This window comes from Aptenodytes patagonicus, chromosome 3 (assembly GCF_965638725.1).
Source record: "Aptenodytes patagonicus chromosome 3, bAptPat1.pri.cur, whole genome shotgun sequence".
NCBI lineage: Eukaryota > Metazoa > Chordata > Aves > Sphenisciformes > Spheniscidae > Aptenodytes > Aptenodytes patagonicus.
The window spans coordinates 49756822-49779233 of record NC_134951.1 but is presented as its reverse complement, the minus strand read 5'-3'; the positions used below and the strand labels follow the sequence as shown (position 1 = coordinate 49779233).

At 34.0% G+C, this 22412-nt stretch overlaps 1 protein-coding gene across 3 annotated transcripts in view; it reads right to left on the bottom strand.

Moving 5' to 3' along the window:
• GRIK2 (glutamate ionotropic receptor kainate type subunit 2) overlaps window positions 1–22412 on the bottom strand; it is a 452717-nt gene that overhangs the window by 129043 nt on the left and 301262 nt on the right. The window lies entirely within an intron of this gene.

The following is a 22412-nucleotide window of genomic DNA, read 5'->3' as shown; positions in this document are numbered from 1 at the left end:
TTTTACATATTTGAATGCAAATGCAAAGCATCTTCCAAGTTACCATTCCTCCTGTCATCATTTCATCTCTTTGTTTCTATTTCACATCTCACTACTAACTTAGGCAAGGAAGAGTCTGATCTCTTATTGTTTGCTTCTTTGCTCTTTATCCCTTGCCTGGAGTGCAACTTTAAAGTGGCAAGAGGAAGGCCACTTACCATTGTTAGGTGGCTTGCTGGCACGCTAGATATAACTGTCAGAAATAGGAAAATGAGTTAGTAGCAGGTTGAACTGCCTGCTGGGATTCTATCAACTGCATCAGAACTTCCCTCCCTTTCTACAGTCTGTATTACTGCCTGTAAATAACTTAAAAGGTCATAAGGAAGATGTGTCTCTTACTCGTCGGAGATCTGTTCCTTATTTTTATTTTTTCGTTGTTAGAATTATTTCCCTTTGTCTAATCTTTAAATGTTATGAAATAAAGAAACTAACACTGGCTAAAAAGGGTGTGCTACTATCTAAATGAAAGTTGAACAATCCTTGATGCTAAGACCATCAAAAGAACAGGAACTACAGAGAACAGTACACTTCATTGATGTGTTTTGTCCATTATGTAGTCTAGGCTATGTGTAGAAAAGGGTCCTCTCCTGCTTGCTTGGAGATTTCTAATGTGGCAGAAGACAACACAGCCCTACTCAGTAAAAGGAAGGAATCAGTTGGGATAAACCTACTGCAAAACACAAATATAAAGGCTAGATTTGTTTATCAAAGAAAGAATATTACTATTCTGAAGATTTTTTTAACCTATAGAAAGTATTTACTTTAATTATTGTTATTGTTGTTGTTGCTATTACTAAGCTATAATTTCATAATGCATATTTCTGAGGAAAGAATGGAGAAAAGCAGTGCAGTGCATCTGGAAAACTGGCTCTTAAATGTCTGAGATTTGTGTAGATTATAGCTTCACATCTGGTATGAGTCTGAGCATATCATAGCGTTCACTCCTAGTCAGATTAAGCAGTGTCTGAGTTCTGCTGTACAGTATATCCTTTTGAACAATTTGATTTTTTCTATGATTCCCTAAAGATTTTTTCATGTCCTCTGGCAAGTTAGCTTAATCATATCTTTTCATACATATATATTTCCTGGAAGTTCCTTAGAAGACAAAACTGTCACATGTTTTATATCTGACAGATTCTGCCTTACACTGCCATCACTTAAGAGATACTGAAACCTGATGAATTGCTATGTAAAGGTTTTGGGGAACTGCATTATACAGGTTTGACATATTTTTCAGTTAACAGCAATGTAAGCCACAAAACAATGGCAAAATGCAGAAATGTGCTCAAATTCATACTCTATCACTTTAATGAATGCATATTCATAAATGCCTCTCTTGAGAAATTAACCATTTGGAAGCAATCTCTCAGAATCATGTGTAAAAATGACACTTGAACAATTTATTAAGTAGTTTAGTGAGGCTATCATTTTCAAAGCTCTTAGTTAACTGCTTATTTTATTCTGAATAGGCTAAGACCTGAGTTCTCCATTAGCGTTCAACAGGAAAGCCTGAGAAGTGCTATGTAGCTGTAAACAAAAGATTAAAATGCATGGATGCCTTACATGGTAGACTAAATGGATGCAATTATCACAGGATTATACAAAGATGAGGCATTCAAAATCACCACCTGTCCACTTGCTGAAGAAAAGCAAATGAGAGCTGTGTAAGTGGAAAACTGTGGTCTGTCCTTCAATGAACATTTCTAACAAAATCTAGGGTTCAGTTTTAAGCCCTTTGGGATGATGGTCGTGTTCCCCATTTTCCTAAGGAAAAGTAGTGCATTTACTGCTTGTATATTCCACATGAGTAGATAATTGTTTAAATATTATATACAGGTTTCTTGAGTATATAAGTAAGTTTAATAACTATTACTGTCAAACTGACCCATACATAATAGTTACACACAAAATTTAAAAAATGCTACTAAAAAAACAGACAAGAAAACCTAATATAAAAATCACTCATGGAACAAAGCCAATTCCATCTACATCATAGAAGTGTCCCATAAAAAAAAAGTAGCATAGGAATACCTCCTTCTTGCAATGGGAAAAAGATAATTTTGTGGGGGGAGGTGGTTTTTTTTGTTTCAGAGCAGATTCTCTGTATTGTCTGGGTACCTATAGCCTGCTCAAGAGAAGTTTTTTGCTATTGACACAGCTTAGGCTCCAGGAAGTATATTCCTGCTGGATGTACTTTGTTATGGATTGTTATTGCAGCCACCAACAGACTGCAGAACTAATTTCAACTCAGTTGTAGGAGAAAGGAAACACCGGCAGGAACGCACTGGAGCATAGTAATTATTGCTCTAGGTTCTCTCTGGGTGACTCAATTATACCTGAGTAAGAATTACAATTACAATTACAATTACAATAAACTTGGAAAAGGCAAGGATTGCACATGTATACATTCTGAACGTTCTCTTTTTATATTATTGGAATTGCTGGCATTGTTTTCTTCAATTCAATTCAACTACAGAAGTTGTAGAAATCATTAGCAATGACGTTGTTATCATGCCAAACTCATCTTGCCTTCATTTTACTAGTAGTTGTGTTCACAATGTCTAGTAGTTTTGTTTACAATGAAAAAAATAATTAAATTGCAGTGCAGTTCATGTAGCCACTCCTAGTTAAGCTGAGAACACATTTGGTAGCTTTGTTCTGGCCGTTATGTTTATTCAACAGGGGTGATCGAATCTAAAGCTACTACGAATAGCTATGATTCTTTCAAGTTTTGAGAAGCAGAAAGAAAGTGAAAAGGGCCATAATTAATTCTATTATTAAGTCAAGCAACAACCAATATCAGTAATGCATGATCACTAGATCTCTTGAGAAAACTGAAAAAACAAATCACTTCTAGTTCATGCTCTTAAGAATCCTGCTTAATCGTATCTTAACACTCATTCAGCTATAGAATTCCTCAGAGTCTTAGGCAATGCAAGATTTCTCTTTTCCTTTTATATCTGATAACATCAGTAAAATGAAGCAGCTCAAGCAATACTGCCTATTCCTTTCAACTTTGCCTGAGCAATTATTGGCTACCTACATGAAACAGAACTAGTTTTTCGTATTTTACAATCAAACAAGAGGAAGCTGGCAACTAGAGAAATAGAGGCTTTCAAATACTTGTTTAAAAAAATTTAATTTGACTCTACGCTTTAAAACTTCAAACAAAACATTTTCTTTTCACTATAAACAAGGAAGAACTGTTCAGAATTATAAAAAGGTTTACTATATTGTCAAAAATATTTCTCAAAAGATTCAACCTGATTTTTAGTTTTAGAGCATAGATTAGTCACAAAAATGAAAACAGACAGTAAGGAAGACATAAAGGCTAAGTTTACTGATTATATTTCTTTCTTATTCATTTTCAAATGCAAAATATCCCTGCTTCAGAATTTTAAAGAAAAAGACTAAAAGTCAAAAATTTGCTGTTTTGGTTTGGATACATTACTTAAGAGCAGACCTTCCTGAACAAACTTAATATGTAATGTACTTCCAACACACTGCACTTTCAGCCGAGTTCAACTGCAATAACTTAATCTGCAAGTCGTATTCTCCCTCTAGAAATACACATGTAATTCATTTTGGTTTATCCTTCCAAAAAAAACCCCAAACTTTCATTAATAAATAGAGATTAAAATCATTAACTAAGGAGAAACTACCACTACTTTATCCATGCTTCTTTGATTAAGGACTGACAGAATGGACCCAAATCTTACTGTAGCTCACTTGGACATAACACTACAATTCATCCATCCAAGTTTAAATTGCTTTATATTATGAATGAATAATTTTGCCCTGTTATAAAGCAAGTTCTTACACATACATCCTTGATGGCAGAGTGGCTTTAAATTTGAGAATGAAGCAGGAAAAAGTTCATGCAAAAGAACAGTATTGTTTTCTGTAAATGAAGCAGTCATAACACATTAGGCAATTCAGCAAAATAATTTTCACCTGACCACAAACTCTCTTTTCTTGCTGTTCTTTAAAACAAAACCAAAAACCAGTGGTTAAACTAGTGTACTGATCTTTTTTGACCTGAAAAAAGATGTTTGAATTTTAATCAACTGAAAAAAAAAATGCAGAGAACTGAGTGTTCCAATGGATTTTCTTGGCTTAATTGTGTGAAAATGCAAGCAGTATTATTGTAAGCATCAAACAACTAAGCCACATTTTGACTTTATGAGATATTCTCAATCAAAGGAAAGGATGTCACTAACAATTTAACTAAACATATTTGCTTTTATGTCACCATTTAGTATAATGTAAGACTGCATGAGACATAGCAAATTCATATCTGGATTGCCCCTAGCAATATTTTAAATTTATAGGCACTAACTTTTACTGAATCTACATAGTCAAAGAAAATATATGGATAAATATATGCTTAATTTACACAAAATTACTAGTTATCATATAAAATATATACTATCACATTAACTTTTATGATTAGTTATGTGCACCAATTATTTTATGTGCATTTTTATGCCTTTTTAAAACTGAATGTCAAAATTACATACAATAAATAAAAGTAGAATAATATTTGTTTGTGTGGTTTTTAATAATGACAGCACAGTAAACAGGTAGAGACACTTTTAAAGATACCTATGCACAAAGTTTTTCTGATCTTTGGACTTAAAAAAAAAAAGGGTGACAATTATTATTATTATAGTTAAAACTGCTCGAACATCAGCAGTTATTCAACACGTCTGGAAAAAAAACCCTTTACCTAAATTGAAAGTTACCTGTACCTCATTAAGAATCAAATTTTAGCTTTAATTTTTTTTTTTTTTTTACATTGGTGTCTTCAACTGACAAATGCATTAACCAAAATGTTTATGATTCTTGAAATTTCTTTTTCACAAGAGTGAAAGACTACCTGTTTACCACTCTGTCTGTCATGATTTATAAATTATTTTAATCAACAACAGTTTTCAGTCTCAACACATGCCATTTAACCTAATTGAACTGCTAGACATAAATTTGCAAACCAGGAATTAACAGGGAAGTAGGGAAAAACTTACCTAATTGTCACTTACTACAATAAAATAAATATTCAGGTGCATATTCTGAACCAACTTAGATGACAGTTGCAGCTTTTGTTTCATAATGGTCATGATGCCAGTAACATTCATAAAGGCCCAAATTCAAGGCCATATTTTTCACCATTGCTTCAAATACTAACTCAATAAGCTCAGAAGAACATTTCACCCTGTATGTGTTCACCTCATTGAATTATCATTTTCTTCTACTTAGCTGCATTCCATGTTATCTTTGCTGCTTTATATGTTCAAATGGACCTTAGCTGATGTCTACAGAAGTTGATGGAAATATTTTCCATGATCTTCGGTGGACACTGTAATAGACCTATAGTCTGCAGTAATATTTCCCAAATCTATGAATTAAACTGTGGATTCATCTGATACACAAAGAATTTACACAACAGACATTGTAAACAGGTTAATGAAATGCATAGAACATGAAATAACGTGACATTACACAGCACCATCTATGAGGTAGATTTATTATTTCACTAAAATTGCCATAATCAGTAGGAATGTTATTTTTAATGGAGCAGAGTAATTATTAACATGAGAAATTCATGATGCCTGCTATTTTCCACACATATGAATGATTTTTTTTTTCTCAACTCTACTGCTCTCTGGACTAGGGAAAACAAATAATGAAAGTTACTACAAAAACATATTCTGTTTCTGACTATTATAGTACTAGCTTTTCATATGAAGTTGCAAAAAAAATGAAAGTCAAAAACTATAACAAAACTGAAAATTGCCCACACACTACAGGGAAAGTTTCTTTATAATCTCCACCAGTTGCTTTACACATGAAGCATTACCTCAGATGCACTTGCATTTCTAATCATTATAGCTTTATTACAAAGCACTCATTTTTTATTTTAATCTGAGAAAAGTTCCAGAGGTTAATTATCAATTTACAAAAAAATTAATTAAATTCTCTTTTCTGTTTTAAATTTGTTACTTTCAGTTTGATTTAACGTTCCTTCCTTTTCTGCATTCTGAAAAAGGGTAAATAGGAAAGTATGATTTATCTTCTCCACATAATTCTCTCTTCCCTATAATTTCATCATTTCTGCTCATATGGTCCTGCAGTCAAATCTGAACAGTTTTACTGTTTTAAAAAGGATTTTTTTTTATGTAGTAAAATTTGCATTATTTTAGCACAAACTAAGAAATAGTTGGATTTTTAATTGTAATAAAATTGCAAATATTTGAACAACAGTAGTTATCTTTCTGTCATGTGGCAACAAAAAAAACCCCATTACTTTTTATTATGAAGAGTTTTCTCTTTAAGAAATGCCTAAGCTTAATATGTAATTGAATATATAAAATAACTTGCCTCCCTCCTACTATATTCATTGATCTCCTCCTACAGGTAGACTGTCAAATCTACTGAAGAGTAATTTTAGCATGGATTCTCTTATATACCCCCAAAAACACACCTTCAAGGTTTTAATAAATCCTAGAAACTGAAGTTCTGATCTGGAACTCAGAAGTTATTATCAAAGAAAATCAGCAAATCTGTATCTGCTGATATAAGCATATTCAAAGAATTTGCACAGTGTGCAGTAGCAAAATGTTAGCAATATCTTAGTTCAACAGTTTGAAATGACACATGTGGATATTTACCCCATGCTCTGCCACATTATAAAAAAAAATAGACTTTCATGCTTCAGGAAAAAATTAATATATTCTACATAAGAAATAACAAAAATATGTAAACTTTACTATCAATATGATTCACCTCATTTTGTCTGGAGAATGTTGGTGCTTGTATTATAGGTCTATAACCTAAAACCCCCTGTACTATTACTGTCATGTACTTCACCAAGTTTTGTAGTGTTCCTAAACTGAAACAAATTTTGGCAAGGGTGGGCTGAGTTCTCAGAAACTAGTTTACCAAAATACTTCTCAAGCTGACACATCTTCAAAGATTACATTTAGTCAGTCTTCTTACCTCAAGGAATCTCAACATCCTATGTAGAAGATAGGAGCTGCACAGGCATTGCGTTCATTTGTCATTTAATTATTTTTTTAATAAAAATACATACCAGCCACTGTATCTGTAAGATTACTTTTAAGTCTTAAACATTATGATATCATATCTTATATTTGTCTATATCTCCAAATATGTGTTATTAGGAAAAGTGGCCAGCAAGTGTTTAGCGTAGTTTAATACAACACTGTGTGATACTGTATTGGACCTTGCAAAGTTGCTTATACTGTTTATTGCTGTTAAAGTTTTAGAGCTGAATCACTGGCATGTTTGCAATAATAAGGGACTCATATGCACTATTGACTTGAAGATCTTACTATCTTGGCCTAAACAAAATTTTTACAATGGTTATTCTATATCTATAGATAAGACAGTAAATTAATAATATACAACAGTGATACTCCATTCTATATTAGTAATATAAATAAGTTAATCAGTATTTCTCTTTAAAAGAATAAAACAGTATAAGTAACAAGAGTACATGAGAAATTCAAATGCTCCCTCTTTTAAAAGTGAAGCACTTATTTGACTTCCTCAATACATTCAAGAGTGACACAAGTTTGAGGTAAGAAGTAAAATACTGCAGAGGACCTCCTAAGGCGCATAATGAAGTGTGAAATCATATTTTGCAATGCAAAAATGGACTTCTTAAAAAAAGATGGGGTGAGCTCATTCTAAGATTGTACAACAAATTTGGCATTTCTATTCAATATTGCAACAGCCTTCTTGACGGCAGATTAGTTTAACATTGAGCATCACAACAAAGGAGTTATCTAGTTTAGAGTGCATAATAATTCATTGTTGCCCTTCACCGTACATTAAATGTCACCCGTCAGAATGACAGGAATAAAAAAATGATTACACTAGAGTCACTACCTAATAAAATATCAGTGGATGTGATTTTTACATACAGAATAAACCATTAAAATATTTCCAAGAGCAACATAATGTTTCTTTAAGTATTTAAAATTGTCAAAATAGAATGTCCTTTAAATAAAATCAGTAAATTTTACAAAATTTAATTGTGGTAATATGGGGTCATGTGGAGTATTTTGGAGTGTTTATTTATAGCGAGTGCTTTTTGCACTTACATGGCACTGATACTAAAAAGAAAAAGTTTTGTCATCACAAATTTAGACCTGGAGAATTGTATTTTGTGGTGTTTTTTTTTTTTTAAAATAAGAATCAAATCCTTTTCTTTTTTACTATCGGCACATTAAGGACATCGCCAAAATCCACAGAGTTGTCAAATAGACAAATTCTTGACCAAGTAAATATTTTCCTGAGTAAATGCAAGACTATGTGAGAACCTCTGTGCAATTCAACATGTTTTTTAAACATATTTTATTTTGGAAATGTTACTATTCTCATCAATCTAAACAGAGCAATCACATGCTTAAAATTTAAGACAACTTGGTAAAGCTTGATGAACTGAAATCTTCGATCTGATGTGAAATAAGTAAATAAATAGATACACTGACTTAAAAGAAAATCCATAGTTGGATTTGTAAGGCACATAAGGTTGCCTTTTGCTGGCCTGTGACTCCTAACGGCCTTCTAAAGGAATAGAATAGCTTTCAGATTTGGGACTTTAATACAGGTTTACCAAAATTCACCCAAAACCTAAGCTGATTCTTTTTTAAGTAGTCATAAATTAATTTTTTATGAATTTGCTTATATTATGGAAAAGACATAATTCTGTATTTGAAATACTTGATTAAAGTCTTGTCAAAAAATTACTATAAATAGGAATCCAAATAATTCTGTGAGTTTCTGTGGTTATATCTATATCAGTAAGTGAAGGGAAGGACTCAGGTTTCAGCAATAGCATGCAGTCATCCATACACTTTACTTGTTAGCACATTCCCATTCATAGTTTTGGCCTATGCTACTCTCAGATAATGCCCAAATGTGGTTCAGAGAGACAGGAGGTGCTGGTAAGCACTGTGGGTGTAATAACTGGGATGATGGAGCATTCAGTCATATGAAACATAGGCCACGCCATGTCACTTGTCCTCTGGGCCAGAAAGCAAGCCCTGGACCCTAGCTCTTGAAAAGTATATACATATCCTTTGGGATCCACTGTGCTACTATCAAAATCAGTGAGAGCTTTCACATTGACTTCTACAGGAACATGATAGGACAATCACTTACTGTCTTATACAAGTTGACATTTGATTACAAAATGTTTCATCCTTTCTGATTATTCCATTACAATTCTCAACTGTACTAATAATTGTACGAATATTTCAGTTACTGCTAATGGAACACACAGGCTTTCTTCAGGAAAGACCATGGTTAAAGGAATTCAAACGCATGACTCATTTTAAGTTTGCAAGTAACTTCAACTGAATTACAAGGGTCTACTTGAGTACCTCCAAGGTCTGTGTGAGCACAGGGACTCTGCTGAATTGCAGCTCCACATCCTGATGGTGGATAAACACTTGAAGCTTTTTTTTTTTACTTCTGTAATCTAGAAACCTTTCTCGCACCTTTAAACAAAAAACTGAAGCCTGGATATGAGCTACCTATAAAACAATCAGCTGGATACTAACAAGATACCAGTGCTTCTTTCATTGATAGCACTGACAGTCAGGAACTCCCATCCTCACATGCTCACCACTCATGCGCATCCTTCATAGCGCTATCAATGAGCTGGAATTCACCCCTCCACCTCTCCAATTCGATAAAACCTTGTCAGGGTGCTGAGTATATCAGGTCTTGCCTCAGCTCAGGATTTCTTCCAGACTATGTTTCCAAGAAATTGTGATTCTAGAAGTAGTATTTCAACAATGTAGGAACTAGATCCAAACTGCTTCTGGATATATGCAGTAAGTCATTCTTTTCTACAGAAATAGACTGTGGATACTCTTTTTTCTCTCTTTTTTTCTGAGGAAGGACAATTACACTCACTTTTTCATTACCGAGGACCACTAACTTGACTTTATTCTGTATTTAACCCTGTCATTTGACTCAAATGTACTGCTTCTAGTACCACATGGCCTACCTGAATCTAATCTATTATCTTCCCTCTGACCAGATTGCCAAAACAAATGTTTGTGACTTAAACAACATCAGAGAGATTCACCTGCCTAAACACCAATGTCTCAGAATTTTCTGATTTCCCAATATTTTCAAGATATCTTCAGGGATCTTGTGTATGTGATAAAGTACCTATGAGCAACTTGTATGTTTCTGTAAAGCCAGTTAGTGCATGCTCCTGTCCCATGTATCGGCACGGCTTTCCATCCAGTTTCAATACTTACAAACACATCCCTTTCCACACAAATTAATCTGAAATGTAACTGTTAAGATTTTTTTTCTTTATTTGTTCCTCATATCCACTGCTCTTCCCCAAGAGAAAGACAAACTTGGAAGTGATTTTAATGTCATTACCATATGCTAACCTGTGCGGCTATTCCACCAGTGCCATTTGAATCTCATCCAGACTTCATGTGAGAAAAACCTCAAGGCCAAAATCAATACCTGTCTTTCAAAATCCTCCTCAAATTTCACTTGCTTTATAATGTACACAGTAAATTGAAATGTGGTCCTGCCTAGGTAGCTGATGAACTATGACTGCTGAACCTGACTACTTAGGAAATGTACTCATTTTTCACTTCATTTTCTTCACACTGCATAGAAATTTTCATCCTATTTTACTACTTAAACTATTTAACTACTCCTTCTGAACTGTGAACTCTTCAAAGCAAGCATTTGGTATTTTGTTATGTAACAACAAGACATGACCCTGCTTGGAAATGCTCTCTGAAAGCTGTCCTGTGTTACAAGAAAGCCCAATTAAGCTTCCATACCACCCAGAAATCTCCACTGCCTTCACCTGTGGAGATGAAAGGCACAAATGACTACAGTATGAAAGTCAGGATGATGAGGAAGGTGTTACAAACATTAACAATCCCCATTGACATTTAAGCTGGAGGCGGAATTGGGCTTCTAGCAGCAGCAGAACAGAAAGATATGAGTAGCCTCTTGTATCCATCTACCTAGTAACTTTATCTAATTACAGTTACATTTGAAGCAAGGTGAAAATTCCTTTCATTCCAGTAAATGAAGGGCACGCTGACCAGGATTTTGACATGATTAACTACTCACTCTCTAACATGCCCGTTTAGAAGAAGGGGAGAGCAAGAGAGAGAGAAAGTAAGAGAGAGAAGTGTGTGGAGGATAAATATGACTAATTAAAAGCCTTTTTCAGATATTTTTGCAACTTGACATTAACTGTGCTATGCTCTGTGAGCACAGAAAAGCAGTGCAATGTACAAAATTCTGCTAACTGCTTCCATTTTTCTTCTGGACAGGGCTTATTGGTTACATTGTGTCAGCCACAAAACCAGAGAATTTTCTAAGCGGTGGAATTCTTTCACAGGAACTTCCCTGAACCTGCATTACACTATAAACCTTTCTAATGTTCAGTCCAAAATATCTACCAAGAAACCTGCTCCAGAACATGAACTAATTGCTGTAGTACCTGAAAACTGTCACATCATTGGTGATGGTGCTCTGGTAGAGAAACACTGTATCTCTACTTCTACAAAACAAATAAGTTAATAGCAAATAGGCATCCTATTCTGTGTAAAGCTAAAGCTATTTCTCATGGGAAAGGACAAGAACTTCTTTAAAGATCTGGGAGAATGGAAAGAAACTGTATAACCTTATTCTGCTGTCTAACACCTCACTATTTACCCCATGAAAAGTTTTCCATGCAGCATTACTGCTCCACATAGTTGAGGAAGGAAACTGAAATGGAAAGAGGCAGTAGCTCTAGGTGGTTTGCTATCTTTAGTCTGGTGAAATTATATGAATGATCCCATCAAGCTGAAGTAACATTGCCTTCATGGTTCTCACAGCTAGAGGCTATCTGCTGTAAAGTCTTTAGGCAAGTCCTAATTGGCAAATGCAGGTGCCACACGCATCTAACGGCCACACAAAACAAAACAAAACAAAACAAAACAAAACAAAACAAAACAGTATAATGAGAGCGAAGTGCCAGAACAGGCCTGTTTAATAAAAATTACTTATATTTAAACTCCTCTCTGACATGCCGTAAGAATGATTAATGATGAATATTTTGATATTTTAAAGGTTCATTATTTTCTAGTAAAATCAATTATATCCCATAGCTGACGTGGGATTTTTAACTATGATGCTGAAAATTTTCAATATTGAATAATTAGTTCCCTGTAAGAATTATACCTTTGTTGCTAAAGACAGAACTTCTGATAATACTATAATAAAAACAAAAAGGTGCTCACCTTTGTTCTTAAGTCTGAAAATGCATGATTAGCTTTACACTAAAGCAATTTCACCATCATTAGAATTAACACAGGGTGAATTCCACAAATAAAACGGAAATGCTTGGAGGACACACTACTGATTTAGTTTCAGCATCAAAAACGATTACCATACTTCTTTTTTCAAACTGATTTCTGGTCAAGCCCTGTTGGTGCTTAAATGACTCCTACTCTCTAATGAGCTAGAGACTGGAGGCTTGCATAAGCCAGGTAAACTTCTGGCTAACAGCTAAATCAGAACGATAAGCAGGAGATAAATAATTCTCATATTTCTGCCTACAGGAACTTATAGGGAACAATCTTACTTTTCTCCAGATATTGAATAACACTTAAAGTCAAGAAAAATTCCCTATTTATGTCCTTATTTCTTTTAAAGATATGCTTCTGTTTTGAAGTATAATATTTAACCACGACCCAAGTCTAATATTTTTTTCCTCCAAGAAAGAAATGTTCTATCTTTCCAAGAGGTAAGGTTCTGGTAAGTTTATTTTGTTTCTGGGTTTTCTTTTTCTGTTTTGTTTTTCCTCCAATGTAGTTCTATTTACATATTTTCAGAATACAATGCATAATGATCATTTAGGAATTTAGGAAATACGGTTTTAGCTAAATTTGTAGAAAATAAATTATTTCCAGTTCTGAAGTCAGAAACTGATACTTAAATTAAAAAAAAACTTACATTTTAACAAACATTTTATACGACTCCAAATAACTGGACATTTGACTATTCAGTTACAAATATCTAAAAGATACTGTGTCTGTATTATTAACATTACACAACAATACAAGGTCTGTTTTAGACAATAAGAGTAAAATCCATAAAATCCTTTCATTACCCAGGTTTTCCTATCCTTCAAGTAATCCTGAAACCAAAGAATTCAAAGTACTCCGAAATACTATCCTACAGAAACTGTTCTTCCTCTGAACATCTTTAGCTAGGATTTTCTACAAGGTTAAAAACCATCATATCATATTGGCTTTGCTTACAATGGTTTATGTCTCTCTCTTCATTTAGATTATATAAAGAAATTCATTGCATATGGGCCCACATATTTAGCAAACAAATAACGCTCATTGTCATATGTTTGGCTCATTAAGCAAAAAAACTGCCTTTCAATCCTTACAGACATTTTTGCTCAATAGTATTATATGTTTCTGGGCCCTCCAGAAGCAGGGTAAATAGAAATCATGACTGCTAACGTTCCATTTTCCATCCTATCACTATAACCCCTACATTTTTCTTGAGGAAAACTTTCACTTTTAAGTCAAGGTGTTTAAAGCAGGATGCATGTGTGAAATGACTTCAATAAATAAAATATCACCTACATTAGCTTTTCTGTTTTGATTTTTGGGAAAAGAAAACAACAGCTCAGCTGCTGGTTGAATTCATCTTCTGATATATCAGGCAATCTGTAAATTCAGTCACTGATGCTAATGGTAAAGGAGTCAACCAGTTAACTTGCACACTTTCAAGTTACCACTTGTATCCAATTATTAAAATCTTTTGACAGCACTGTGGTACCTTCTTGGTTCTTATTGACTCTATTCCCATTCCACTAGATTCTTTAGGTTGGAGGACTACATGGTTTTGCACATCTCATGAGAAAACTGCTGCTATGCATTATGGTGAGAGTTACAATTTCCTTCTCCCTGCTAATACTATGCATGCCAGAGTAAAACACATGCAAAAAAACCCCAAAATACAGCAAATAAGCCTCCTTTCCCCTACCTCCAAAAATATGAGACACTTCTCAAAAGCATCATTTTAGCTTGAAAACACTCAGATTCATCCGTAGAGGAACCCTTCTCTTTAGGCACATTTAACATTATTCCATGCTATGATTTGCTAAATAAATTTACAAAGTGCCAAGTCTAGACTTGCATCTTCTTTCCTTTTCTTGTCACATATTGGGGGAAAAAAATGTTTTGACAAAACAGAATGAAATTATCTAATATCAAAAGAATGTTCAGCACTTTTTCTGGAGACTCTCAACTTTTTTTCAAGCAAACTACTTTATACAAACAATCCAATATTCTTCTCATGTACTATATGTGCTGGTAATTAGTGAGGGCTGTTAAAAATAAAGATGAACCAGTGCATATGTTACCACAGTGTGAATATCTTTCAAAACAAAATAAAATTGTTCCTCAGACTGGTTTTTGCGTTTCTCAGCAAGGACTATGGGGTTATTTGCTAATGGATGGTAACACAGTACATAGAGACTAACAAATCACTGTCCATGGTAGATATGAAACATTATTTTGTGTGATGTTATAGAACTCTTGACAAAACAGTCTTCAGATATTGACTCACCTATAGAAGTTGTTTACCCAAGGCATTTGAAGACACAAAATGAGGTAGAGGAGATCTACCTTACTTGTAGTTAAACCCAATTACATAAACACAAATGCAATTTCTTATGAGCAATGTCACTGTTTTGACTGCTTAGATAGTTTCAAAAGCAAATTCCATAGTATGTATGTTTATAATATTTTTAACTTGGTCATATAGTGTGAAAAAAAGTCACAGAAAACGGGGCATGTAAACTCAAATATGAATATATGAACAAGGTTTACATGTGTGTGAAAAGAAATGGCAATAGACATGGCATAATACCTTCTGGCATCTCCCGGCTTGTTCTAGAGATGAAGGGAATGTAAATGCAATTGTTAAACTGTAGCAGGCGGTTTGAAATAATGATTTAGATAAACAGTGAATGGCATTCAGGCATATGTCTAGCAATGAACGGTGTGAAACAGAATGAATCAAACAGAACAATTCTAGTCAGTCAAAACTCAAAATGGAAGGCGGCCAGGGAGTAAACTCATTATTTCAGAAGACATTCACCAATGAAAACTTAGGAGATTTTACTAGTAAAAATGGTTTATCCAGCTGAATCCTCTCTAACAGCTTTAGCGAACAGCCTTTGGATCCTAAGATACAAGGTATTGTTAAGATTCAAAAGGATATATAAGATCCTGACATATTTGGGCAGTGAAATATTCAGTGTAACATGTAATTGGGAAACTGAAAACAAGAGAAATGGTATGAAATATAGCTCAACATATACAGTTTTAATACAACTTTCCATAAATACCCCTCAGACTCTAGAAAAGCCTGTGTTACAATGTTCCATCAAAATAGAGAGGGAATATAGGTTTGTAAATATGTAACACCTATATGTAACAAGGCTTAAAAAGTAAAGTCAGAATGAGTACAGACAGAATGAGCTGTCCACCTAATTGGAGATAATGATCTAACTATAGCTATCAAAAATTTAATTCCTGTCTTTGGATGCAGGTGCTTAAGTAAATGAGAATGAAGAGACTGAATTGCTGGTTATAAGAGACACCAAATTCCTTAAGGATGAATAGGGTTATGATTCAGTTCAGACATTCAAAATACCTGTTTTTGGATAATTAGTGATGAATTGAAGAACCTTGTGATAGCTTTCAGAATAATGAGGGGAAAAAAAAAAAAAAAAACCCAAACCAGAAAGGATAGAGAGTTTTTAGCCCATCTTCAATTTTACACAGCATAAGGATACTACTATACTCTTCTTTTTTTTTTTTTTTTTAAAAAAAAGGAAACCATTTTCTGATTCGGTTAATCTACAAAGTAACAAGAATTAACATAAAACATAGTGATAGAACAAGTGCTACAAACAGATGCATATTACAAGGTGTTTTCCTTATGGCAGAAGTCACCAGACCTACTGCTTTGTTTCCTAAGAAGGCCCTACACACATCTTAACTCTGCAGAAGACAAAGTTTGGCTAGACCTACACACATACAGAAAAATCAGTTTATTGACAGAAGAATCAAGAATTGACCACATGTGCTGAAGTAAGCATATTTTTCTTCTTCAAAGTGCATATGGAGATTTAGCCAATGAGGGGGTACTATATCTTCTCTTGGACTGCTAAGGCAGGTGAGTTATGAGTTCTTCAGCCATCCTCAGTTAAAACATTTCAGTTGTTTTGCTGGCAGTAATTTCTTCTTATGTTTGATGCATGGTAAGTAGTATCCAGGATGTCAGACTGATCTACCACCAATATAGCAAGGCTTTAGAGTACTGTTTTTTCCCCCTAAAATCTAAGGAGGTTATTTATGTTAAAAAGAGTAAAAGATAAGAATTTTTCTCTTACTGTGATCTCTAACAGTATTCTAATAGAGGTTATTATGTAGATGCTATGCTTGTATGTAGATTTGGAGACCTCTTGATACTCTTGACTCTCTTTAACAGCTGAAGGAGATTGAGAGCATTCAGAAGTGATTCAAGAGAATCCTGAGGGGTTAGGATGAGGAGTCCATACGGAGTTGTTTACTTATGTATTAAAGATTCTATAAACTGACACTGAACCCAGCTAAATCTCTTGTGGAGGAGGTCAGAGAGATCAAAGCATCTTTCTGAGTGTCAAGATGCAAAGTGAGAGATTGCTGTTCAACTCATTGCTATACATGTCTTTCTTTTAGCCATATATGCTCATCCACAACATCTAGACTTCATAGCACTGATTGTGATCTGTGTCATAACTTCTCAAAATAATTACAATACTTAGATGACGACCATAAGAAAGCATTATAATTCCAGTATGTTTCACATTTTTTATATAGAAGAAAAGATGGAACATAAGATCTGTGTGCTGACCACAGAAAATGAAACTTAAATACTATTACAGATTATGCAGATTTATGGTAATATTAATGGCATACAGCACAGTAAACTCCCATTCTGTTTAATCAATTTAAAGCTGTCATCCACATTTTGTGAAAAGTGATACTCAGAAATATCTGAGAATATTTGAAATATCATGTGCAAGTCTTGCTTACAACATTTCCAGTGACTGCTGTCCAGGCAAGATGACTGTACAATTTCATTGCTATAACATACAGCAGGATAGACTAAGTGAAAAACACTTGCTTAATTTACTTATGAGTGCAAAAAATTAAGATATAATTGAGGTATCTTCTTTATATTAACCCCAGTTATTGAAATTCTATTTAAATGATAGAAATCTAAAATTAAAATTTTCCAGGTCTGATGTAAAGGAGAAGAAATTTAGTTCAGAAAGTAAGCTTTTTAGAACATTCTCATTTAACGCTAGGATTTCTTGGTATAGCTACACAAACATATCAGTTAATAAAAAGCTAGAAAAGCCATCGAAGAGAGAGAAAAATTCTTGTCATGCAATCTGCCTCTTTCACTTGACAAAAAAACCCAGTGTTCCAGAGGCTGGGACAGTTGCTCTCTGTTCACAATAAAGATGATCTCTAGCATTAACAAGGATTTGCTTTTCAACCAGAAAAGTTATATGAAAAGAAGGAGACTATACTGAATCTTTTGGAAGCAATCAACTAAAGGTCATAAGCCGCAACTTTGTTTAACAGAAATAAAAATCTGTGACTTTGAAATAACTGTTATGGAACAGCTTTGGAAAGTGTGTAATTTTTGGCATGCTTTTATCCTTGTCTATTTACACAGTATTTTATGGTCAAGTGACAATATCCCCACTTGCATTACAACTGAGGCAAAACTATCTTAAAACTGTAAGACAGTAAGAGAAGCAGATTTCAGGGTTGCCATCTGGATTGCCCTACTGGATGATGAATCCATTCTTGAAAACACCTCATAACATATGTTGCAGTTCTCTAGGGAGGCCTCAGGAGATAAAATTCTCATAGGAAGAATGCTTGTTAAGAATAAAGGGCAAATATGCTAACTTCCTACTTGAATAAATATCAACATAGTAATTTAGTAACCAGAGCTCCATAGTAACTAGAAAAGTAGTTCCCTCTCATTCTGCCATTAATTCCTTTCCATCAAGATAGTTTTCAAGGAGTAGTTTGAAAATCAGACAAGTTCAAGGACAGAAATCAGCTGATCAAGGAATATGAAATAAAAATGAAGACTGATGAGATGTAAAAGGATATGCATGCACTCCAGAGAGAGATAATGCTCAGGCGTCTGTTCAAGTCCGAAGCAGCAGGCTATTCCTAAGCTTCTTCACAGAGAACAGATTAAGATAAATGTGTGGAGACATTTTTAAAACTCTTGTCTTCTTTTATTATGTTTTATTACAGCTGGTAAGAGAAAAATATAATTTGGTGATGAGGCAATGTTCATTGTGCTTTTATCACTGCTTACAAGGAAATGGAAAAATAGTTGATACTAAATGCCTTGACAGATGAAACCAGCACAAGGGCTTGACTTACGAGAAGTAGGATAGCATAATTCTGCTGAAGGGAGGAAAAAGCAGGAAGTCCTAACATACAGAATGTGGTACAAGTAAAGGTGAATCAAGCCCTTTAAAATGATAACTCGTGATTCAATATTAGCAATTAAGGCAGTGAGCACAGTTTAATGTATATTTACACAATATTCACTGATACTCCAGACAGCTCAGTATAAGCATAAGAGCTCATTAGTGGACCATTTTATCCAGGATAGTTTATGGGCTTCACAGCTGATCCGTAAAGGTGAAGCATCATGCTAAGGCAGGTGTATTTCTTCCAGTTATGAAGATAGGTCACTTAAGAGTAAACTGCTTTATGACAGACATGTTCACAGCAAACAGACCTTACTACACAGAGAAATACTTCAATGAGCAGGGAATAACTTGAAATCCAGTAAATTGGGTAGAAAATTATAAGATAAAAATATTTAAGGAGTTTTGCCTCTGATCTGTGTTTCCAGAAAAGATTCATGAAGACACGGATGTTTAAAATCATACATAAGAGACTCCAAAAAATATAATACAATCACGAGGAAAGCCAGCTGAAAATTAATTTTGAAAGTCATTAATTGGAAGACCTATGTAAATCAAACATATTTAGCATTTTTAAAAGTATGAAACTGATTTTATTCATATTGCCTATGCAGAATGGGAAGTATCCTCCAGTTACCAACACAGATTTTGCAGAGACCAAAAATAGGACACAGCTGTTTCATATACACAGACTAATGGAAAAAAGGGACAATATGTGTCTATGAAGTTGGTATACAACACTGTAAGAAATCAGCATGTTTCTTAGAAACGAAACAATGGTTTGCACCAACAGGCAGAAATGAAAAGAAATTCCACTAATCGAGATTTTTCATTATACAGATCAGAAAATGTTGTGTACTTGACAGATCTCCAGAAAGGGCTTGGCGCACTTTACTCCAGTCTTAGTTTCCCTTCTAATCACATGTAAACTCTGAATTTAACTGGGATTCTAAATCAAAGAAACAAGTAAAGGCAGAGGCAAAAAGGGAAGATATTGGAATTGGAACGCAACAAGATGTCAGACAACACAAGACACTGCTAGCCGTGACACAAAGACACTGCTGGCTAGCATCAGAAACAGATCTACTACTGTTGCCACAAGAGAAAAAAATGCTATGACTTTCTCAGTTCACAGAAAAGTAATAGGCTTAGTGTCAAGCAGACTGGGTTTATCTATTAGTCATCAGCCTGTATGACAAAGAAAGGAACTTTCAGAGACTAACCACCATAACTATTTAGATTCAACAGTCACAACAAACAAGATTAAGAGGTTTTCATATATATGGAGAAATCACAGCCTACCATAATTCCCCACAAAGAACGACAATTAAAGAAAATGCTGTGTACAACACATACATGTTCATCCTATCCACAATGCAAAATCTGTAACACCTACATAAATAGATGAGTCATCATTTTGGGGGGGACTACAAGAGGAAAATGACACAGAAAAGACCTCCAGCTAACAAATAAATCTTTCTCCTAGCTTTTTGTCTTGTTGAGTATGCAAAGATTCCAGCTCTTTATAACTGGTTCTCAAATTGGAAGGAAAATCCAACAATTTTAAATAAAGGAAAAGACTAATAAAGATTTAGATTACATTTTTTTCCCCATTTATGCCTAATATGTTGCTCTATGAAAGTCCTTTCAGCAATGCTCTCTCAAAGATTCTTGAACCTTTTACTAATTTCTTCATCTTTCCCTAAATAGGACCATACCGCTAGTTAATGGGTGAAATCCAAGTACCACAACAGAACGGTACTTTCCACTTTCAACGTACCAAGCTCTTACATTCCAACACTGTTTGGAAGACATGGTAAAACAATAAAATCATGAAACATTTGACACAAAAATGAGAGGTTTAAATCTAAAAATAAATATTCTACACTGAATACTCTGAGGAGTTGTAATTACAAAACATCATATCATAAAAGACATACTAAGTACTGCTCCAAACATAGATACACCTTATTATGAAACACATTGTAATTATTATGAAACATTGGTAGTTAAACATTCATTATGGAAGGACTGTTATGAAATAGAAATCTTCTTAATAAGACACTCTAGGTGGAACCTATTAATTTAGTGGCATACAGTCCAACAGTCTCACGACACCAGGACTGAAAAATACATCATCAGCTGTGCAATCTGTACTGAAAATACATAGTCAGCACTATGCTACAAAGTCCTCTTCACTACCACACTTCGGTTATCAGTATCTCCCTTTAGGTGACAGATACATTTTGTGAATTATATTCACCAAAGGCTCTTTTATTTTTGAATAATGTTCTTTTCTCTCTTTATTATTCAGCAGATTACTTTTTTAACTTAGACCTGTTTCCCTATATGAACTATAGTGTTAGAAGACACTATCACATACTATTATGTCATTCTGCATTATGAATAAAATCTGTAGATTGTCTCACATAATCCTAGATCTTTTATTTCTAAATGTGATATCAATATTTGATTGTACAAGTTAAGAAGTACAGAAAATCTCTAGATCTGATGGCTGATATAAACTAAAAAAGGTATTTTATACAACTCTACAAAAAACAAAACTCCTCTGCTCAGTATAAAACGTATTTTATATTGCTTTACAATGAAGATAATAAGGAATTTATGGTGCTGGTCACAAAAACAGACAAGTGAAAAAAAATTCAGCAATACTGGTCTACTATGTGGCGCTTCTGTTTAAAAATAAACATTCCTTCCAGTTCTGCTAGTGAGACCAAGTGACTGAGTAGCTTAATTAAAAAAAAGGCTTAAAGAAAACGTATTTTTCCTACAAAATATGACAAGACACATTTTCAAAGCATAAGTAAGAACTCAGCCATACAACTCCTACTAACATTACTGGGAGCTGCCTGCCAAAAGCACCATGCATCATGCTGAAAATGTCCTTCTGTGATAACAATAGGGTTAAAACTTTTGGACATACACATAAATATTTTACATGAGGTGTTTCACAAGACAACATTTGTGATTTATGCTCACCTCTGCTTTCAGTAGTACCTGTATAACAGGAACACCTCAGAAATGAGTTTACTCTCTGGTTATATAGTCCACTAAAATCTATTGTTCTTTCAAGAAACTTTCAACATAAGTCTGGCTCTTTAAAGCAGACTTTTAAAGAAGGCACCCAAGCGAAGTTATTAATTACAGAGTATGTTTCAGTGCTATCTATATTACTTCACTACCTCATGTACTTTATGTACAGGTGATCTTGTTACATTACTTTTAAACCGGTTTCTAAAAATATTTCGTTTCTCCTTAGTAGAGGAAAGATACAACTTCTCCAAAATGAAACAGATAGTATCAAAGAAAGATGGAGAACCCTGATATGAACTACAGCACAATACGAAAAGAAAAATATGAAGATTCTGCTGTGTACTACAGAATGAAATCATAAAAATCTTGGGGCTGAAGTGAGATTGCATTATCAAGTCAAACATACACTTCTAAAATCATTGCTATAGAAAAAAAAACAAATCTTATTAAAGGGATAAAAACCAATATAGTTTATACGTATTTGATTAAAAAAAAATATTTAAAAGTGACTACTAGGAGGAATCTGCAAAAGACATTACATTTACACCCCCGGGAATCGCTGATTTACTGTCCTGAATTTTTTTTTGCTGTCACAGCAAAAGTCAAAGTTACAACATGTAAGACTGTATTTCTGTGAGCATCTGGAGTCAGTCCTAATTATTTAACAAGGAAAATGTAAATATAATGGGAATTTTTGACAAAAGAT